Source organism: Bombus pyrosoma, linkage group LG10, assembly GCF_014825855.1.
Source record: "Bombus pyrosoma isolate SC7728 linkage group LG10, ASM1482585v1, whole genome shotgun sequence".
Lineage (NCBI taxonomy): Eukaryota > Metazoa > Arthropoda > Insecta > Hymenoptera > Apidae > Bombus > Bombus pyrosoma.
In genome coordinates this window covers 17,037,526-17,044,995 of record NC_057779.1, presented here as the reverse complement: position 1 = coordinate 17,044,995, position 7,470 = coordinate 17,037,526, and positions in this window count along the sequence as shown.

Sequence of the window (7,470 nt, the reverse complement as noted above, 5' to 3'; positions counted from 1 at the left end):
TCGCTGCTTTTCTGTATCTGGTTTTCCTGCGGCACTTGTGCTTGGAGTTATTTTACGCTTTTTGTTGTTTTTTGGTATCATCCAGTTTTCATCCTGATAATATTTTTCATTATCTTGACTGTACTCCTCCTGTCTTCGCTGCTCCTTCATTTCTTCTATGTCCATACTTTGATTAATGTTAACTTGTTGTTGTTGCTTTGGGGCTGGTAAATCTACCGACCTACTTATATAATATCTTTCACCTTTTGTTGCAATTTTAATTGCTGGTATCTGTTGCTGCATTGTTAGGCTTCTCTTCACTATCACTAATCGCTAATTTTACTTAGCACTAAGGAAATTCACAGATCACTAACCCGGAGCACACGTCTGTTTACTTCGGTTGCCCGAGCAGAACTGGTTTGAAATTGATAAGAAATATAATACCGACGTACTCGTAGATACCAACGATATTTTTAATGAATTTTTAAACGAAGCTCTTAGTGGAGGAGAGAACGAAATTGATGAGGACATGTTTCGAGATATATTATATGATAGGGGTTAGGTTGGGGTTAGATGGCTTGAAGCACAAAATGAAAGTAACTCGGAGCAATTACTTATATTTAGACATACATATTAAAAAATATATTAAGAAATATAATATGATTCAACGGCAAAATGAAACTAACTCGGAGAAATTAGTTGTATGAAGATATACATATTGAGAAATATACTAAGAAATACAATATAATTTAATGACAAGAAAGGTATGAGACGCGCATGACTTTACGTTTGTAACGTCTGGTCTGAAATATATAACACTCAGTACAGAGAAAGCTGTTGTTCTATTATTCAAACACATTTATCATTATTAGTTCTGGTAATCAATTCTGCTGTATATGTAAGATAAGGAAAGACGCGAAATGGTATTCTTACATTTACGTCCTCTTTGACTTTTATATTTTCAATTTAACAAATTAGAGCTAAAGTAACTGTTAAATTAAATCTTTATAGAGAATATCGAGATGGATTGATTGATGTATTATAACCCTTTCGCTTTGGCAGTCCAGTTCGCCGAAGTACAGTCACTGAACGGAAGCGCGCGCCAGAAATGTGCACAGTGTGCGTGGTTGTTATATATATGTTTTTCTAAGTCTTAAATAACAACTGTGCTAGATAAAACAATTTTTGCTCCAATATGATAAGTATAATTTACATCTTTAATATGAAAAGGCTTACAAAATTACAGTTAATATAGGCATTTAAATATTTACAAGACTTTACGATAAAATGTTTAATATATTTATGAAACGCAAATTAGTTAATATATTAATATGCGAAGATTAGTAATGTAATTCTGTATGATATATTTTGAAACAAGGATCTATATATAAGCCAACATTGCAATCTTTACACTCATATCGTGATTCGGATCTTTTATCATTTTTTCTACAAACGACACATCTTCGTTTTCGGTTTTTATTTTTTGGTTTATAGAATGAGGGAAAATATCTCCCTGTTAACCTCGTTGGATTGTCAGCGGGTCTGCTTTGATACCGAACTGTGCAGGTACTTTGCGATTATTTGTTTTATTAATTCGAACTGAAATTTTGCCATGGAAATGGTTTCTCCTCGATTGCACTTATAAACACAATATGCATTCCACACACAAGTGTCTATGAGATGGAAGAAAAGTTTGCGGTACCAGTTCAACGATTTACGCGTTGAATTAACAGTACTTAGAACCATATCAACTTTGTCTGTTATGTCCATTGACTTATTATAACTTATAACACACAGGCTTCTACACACTCTGTTGTCTTCCATACCTAGATACTGCGGCAAAATCTGCAGTATGCATACTTGTAATCATATAAACTTTATTTTTGTCTATTCACTTCTTCGCTAACAAACTATTTGATGTACGAAAATATGCCCCTCCTTTTTTTCAAACGCTCTTCAAACTTCGGCATTCCTTGCCGTCTTTTACTTACGGTACCGCATGCATTGGTACGATTCTTCTGTAGAAAGATAAATAATGCTGGACTCGAGTAAAAGTTGTCTAGATAAACTGTGTGACTTTTTCGTAAGTATGGTTTTAAAAGCGATAGGTCTACTGTTCCCGATTTTCCAATCCCCGTAATTGCACTTTTTACAATTGTTGAGCTTTCACCATAAACTATAAGGTTTTGCACGTAGCCTTTTTACAATCGCAGAGCATATACGATTTTATACCAAACCGACTTTTCTTCGACGGAATGTACTGCTTGAAAGATAAGCGGTCTTTGTACAATATCAAGCTTTCATCAATACAAAGTCCTTGATACGGATGAAATGCGTCACTGAATGATTTTCGCAGCATATTGATTGCATATCTTATTTTACCTAGACGATCATCAGTGCGCCCAAGTTCGTGTGTAAAGTGTATCATCCTTAGTAATGAAAGATAGCGATCTCTGCACATTATTTCGGCAAAAATACTTCTTCGTAAATATTTATCTTTAGTCCAATACTCTCGTATTGTTAGTTTTTTATTACGCGTCATCAATAACAGTACAGTTAAAACAGTACAGTTCATCTACAGTCGTATTTTCCTGAGTATCCAAGTTATTATTATTCTTTTGAGCCCGATAGTAATTTATCTCATCTACAATGTACTGTACCAGCTCTTCTGAAATGAATAGCTCAAAGTAATGTATAATTGGTGAGGGTCTGCGTATTTCCTTTAATATTCCCGAATTTTTTGAGGAAAATGGATGGATTTTTGGCTTGAAATTTTTAGATGTCCATGTTGTATCGCAATCGGTGTCCTTGGCATCATCTTCAATTTACTTCGATTCCTATTCTGATGTGCTGCATATATTTCTTCGCCGTATTTTAGGCAGGTTGAAATTATTTTCATTTTCTTCGGGCTCGGTTAGTCCATTTTCAAACATAATACCTTTTTTATTTTTTACATACATTTTGAAAGAGTCTAAACTATTCCTGAAAGTTCATTTTCAAAGAAAATTCTAACCTACAATTTCTAATTTTTAACAGATTGACAATTATACCTTAAGCCGATCTATTCCTAATTCTTGTAAGAACCGTATATGAAATATCGTTTCACTGTTAATGGATTTAACAGATTTTTGAGCATGAAACAGTATACGATCGTTTGGATGTTTGAAATATATTACGTAAAACATTTTGATGTTGTTTTAACAATGAGTAACATTTAAGAAATGATTAATCCAATATATCAATAAAGTCAACAGAAAATGTTCTGCCGATAACGAAGAAATATATTATTGACTACAGATAGCAGTTGTATATGCATCATTTGAATGCCGGATATATGGGGTGCCGAAACCAGGATTCGTCGCGTGCTCGCCGCCTATATGCGACGATCGCACTCACAGGTCATTTCGCGAGTACCGCCTATAAGCGGCACTCGAAGCGAAAGGGTTAAACTAATGTATGGTCCCTCAAAGAAAGAAAATGATGATGACCTCAAATTTTACTTAAAAAATGTCTTTCAGAAAACACATTATCTATCATTGCATGTGCTCGTCCGAATAACATAACTTTGTCCTGCGTAGTTCTTTTCATACAATCATTAATAACGAAGATATTTAGTTGTTCCGATCAAAGTGAGCCATTCTGTGTATCAGCGGATATTTATCAGTTTTTCTTATTTATGTAATTTGTACTTTACAATTCGGTATATTTTTCTAACTTAATTGCTAAATAACATGTGGATGGCTACCCCCAGCGGGATACCATCTTCGAGTTTGTCTATTTTATTTTTTTAGTGAGGTCAGTGAGTTGTTTTCTCTTTAGTTTTCTTTTTATGAGAGTTTGTTTCAGCAGACAGCTGGTTTGGATGTGTTGCCGTTCTTACCTTGTATTTTTTTGCGTTTATGCCGATATCTTCTTTAACCTTTGGTATTTTTAGGTCTTTGCGTATATCCCCGTTTCTGATATACGATGGGGCGTTGAGTATTGTTCTGCGTATTTTCAATATATATGTCAAGTTGTCATTAGGGTTAGGGGCGTGTAACGAACCTTCAGATGAATTAGACATCGTTGTTATACAATAGAGATAATGTTTATTGGTACAAGTATGGTTATTACAGAATTGGACATTGAAATTGATAATTGGACACGCGAGATACTAATGACAATGGTCTTAGGTTCGGTAACGAATCCACGGTCAACGGGGTAGCAAATGTACTTCCTCCCAAAATCACTGATCGTAAAGACGCTGTGTAACTCGTTGATGAGATCGTACGTGAATGACTTTCCGTCACGATGCTGCTGTAGAGGAAAACTATGATGGGGTGTGTCTAAGGATACCAGATCATCGGATTCGTCGAGGAAAGCCTTCGTTCGGAAAGTGAGGGAAATGGACGTTGCTGTTAATTGGTTAATTTCTATGTTGGTGGTTGAAGAAAGATGCTAAACGCCCTTGAGAGAAAGTTGCCAGCGGGAAGCGTCGTACGTGAGATAAGCAGATCTCCCGTATCTTCCCGTAGTAGGTGATAGATTTAGGGACTGCTAAGCCCAAGACTATTTGTCCGTTTGAAGAACCTCAGCTAAATAAATTCTAAGATTTATAGCGGGTCCTTAGGCTAGCTGGAAATGTACTGTGAAGATGTATCGACATCTGGCAATCATCTAACTCGGAGAATAGTGTCCTTGTGTGGCGAGCCACGGGACAGAAACCGTTGGAAAGTTTAGTGTCGAGTGTCGTTACAACTATATTTTCTTTAAGGAGAGCTATACAATTACTCCATACCTCTGTTAGGTAAAAACGTTCGTCCCGTGACCGCGGCTACGTTTAGCGACTAGTTGCGTCACTTCAAGCCCAAGCTCATTGTCTCAAATCTCGGGCAAACTTAATCGGGCTAATTCATAAACAATTATTTAAGTACAGCTACGATAAAAAGTGTAAACTAAAGTATTTGGGATTTTCCCAAAAATCCCAAAGGAAAGGCCCCGATGTTCTTTCATCTCCGACATATATGTAGCGGATCGGTAACAACAGGACGCTGACAAGTAGAGGACGTCAACGCGGTCGTAACACCTGCCGGGCGATCTGGGTACCCAACCGCCAACACCAGAAGGTTACTACGATGACAACGTGTCTGTCTGTCTCGCTAGCGGACGAATATACGAGTTAAAAATCGGGTGAAATACGGGTGAAAAATCAAAGTTTCTTCTGGTGCTGCTTTCCACATTATTGCTGTGTAATTGGCATTGTAAACGTTCTCCAATGTGCACCCCTCGTTTTGCAGAAATGTTATAAACTCAGCTTTGAAGTTATCCACTGCAGCTTTATCTGGCGTTGGGAAATTTCTGGGTTCCGTAACATCGATAAAGTTACATGCTTTAAAGCTTGACATCCAAACGTGACTAGCCCTAAATGTAGGATCTCCGTTAATTTTTCATTAAGCTCCAGAGCTTTTTTGCGTAACTGTATTCCTGTTATTTGTATATTATTATCTTTACATCGTTTGTACCACTGATAAAGAACTTTTCCTAAATTCATACTGTGTGCCTTTTTTAAATGTTTTGTGGAACTTGTAGCAGCCGGTGAGTTTATCCGGAGAGATTGTTTTAACTCTTCTGCCCTTGTTTTTATATTGGCCACGGTGGAAATTGCAATACCATACTTTTTTGCTATGACTCTATAATGATCACCTCTGTCTATCCTCTGAAGGATTTCGTTTTTTCTTTCAGTTATCAATAGCGACCGTCTTCGTTTTGTCGTCATTATTGTTTGAAACGTTTGGAATGTAAATAGCGCACTGAAATGTTGTGACGAGATTTTATTTCGACGGTTATCGTCGCCGACAATTTTGATTGGGGGAAGCAAATACTATATGGATTATACACCTATATAGGTATATACGTATATACGTATATGAGACACACTATAGAGAATTATACAACAATCAGATGAGAGAACGTTCGGATGATGTATGCACGCAATGCGTAATCGATATTATACTGTATATCAAAATAACAAATAATATTCAACCAAAAGTTGATAGAAGCAAACAGCATAAAAATGAAAACTTATTATGAGATTATTATGAGAATAATATGAACAATTATATTTCCAAATAGTTTATACACAAATGGTTTTCTGTCACTAAATTTATAACTCTGTTTATTATATAAACGGTAATCTTTTTAAGAAGACGAATAATTCATAGTTCCTGCGATATTGCGACCTTTTTATTCACGGATTTATTTTTCGAATATTGTTACGTAATTTTGTAAAAGGAAAAAATAATGATTCTAGCTATAATCGAAGATAAACGGGTCAAAAGTGAATTGTAATTTTAGACAGCGGTGAATTATGGAATTACATGTATCATCGTGCTTTATTGTTAATATCGAGTAATTTGAAGATAGTGTCTTTTTCTATAGAAAATTCAACGCAAATTATATCTATGAAATTTGAATTTTTAGTATGTGCTAACAACTTGACTTTTTCGACAGAAAATTAGCAATACTAAAGTTGCGATCATTAAATACAGATATCTTGAAAAGAAAAATTTAGAATAATCCTGATTTTATTCTCTATTTTATTCAAGCGCATATGCCGTCTGCCGCTTTACAAGGTCATTATTTAGGAGAATCCTGTTTATAATACTCAATTTAGTACCGTTATATGCTATCGACCAGTTGTTGATGACCACTAGATGCAGGAAAATATGAACCCACATCGACATGCGTCGATGACTATGATAACATGAATGACGCATGAGCGATTACCCGATCGCTACTTGAATCCAGTGCGTTAATTAAATTATGTGCACCACCTTAATTATATACACTACTATATGCACAAGTATTCAGACTCTTGCTGCAATTCAAACAAAACTTTGATATTTTTCTTATATTTTCAACATTACGCTAGAAATGTTTCTCTACTGCTAACTCTTCGATTCTCGTCGTAACTGGTATTAATTTTTCTCCTAAATTTAACCTGAAACAAGAAATATACCTGTATCAAGCAAGTCCCATATTTATTACTAGTAAACAGCTGACACCTCGTAAAATCTATATAAACTTATGGAATCGAGTGCTGCCCGAGCAGCCGTGCCAGACGGACGTGTGAAACAATGCTTCAGTGAAAGTGCGACAAGTGGGGAAAACAAAGGACTAACGACAGCGCCCATCGCCAAACGGTCGAGAATATAAAATGCAACAGCAATTACCAACGATAAAAATAACAAATAATGGCGAAACCTACTTCATAAATAAAACGACGGATTTAATAAATCTAAATCAAACGACAAATGATGATCAAAACTGCTCAGATACAAACGAAATAGAAATGAATACTATACAAAAGAGCGACGAGACGGAAAACAGCAACAATAAACCATCACACCATGATGAAAACTGGAAGGTGGTAACTTCCAATAAAAAACGTAAATTAGCAGTAACCACAAACTCTAAGAGGGCTCCAGAAACAGAAAAACAGCAATGGCTACA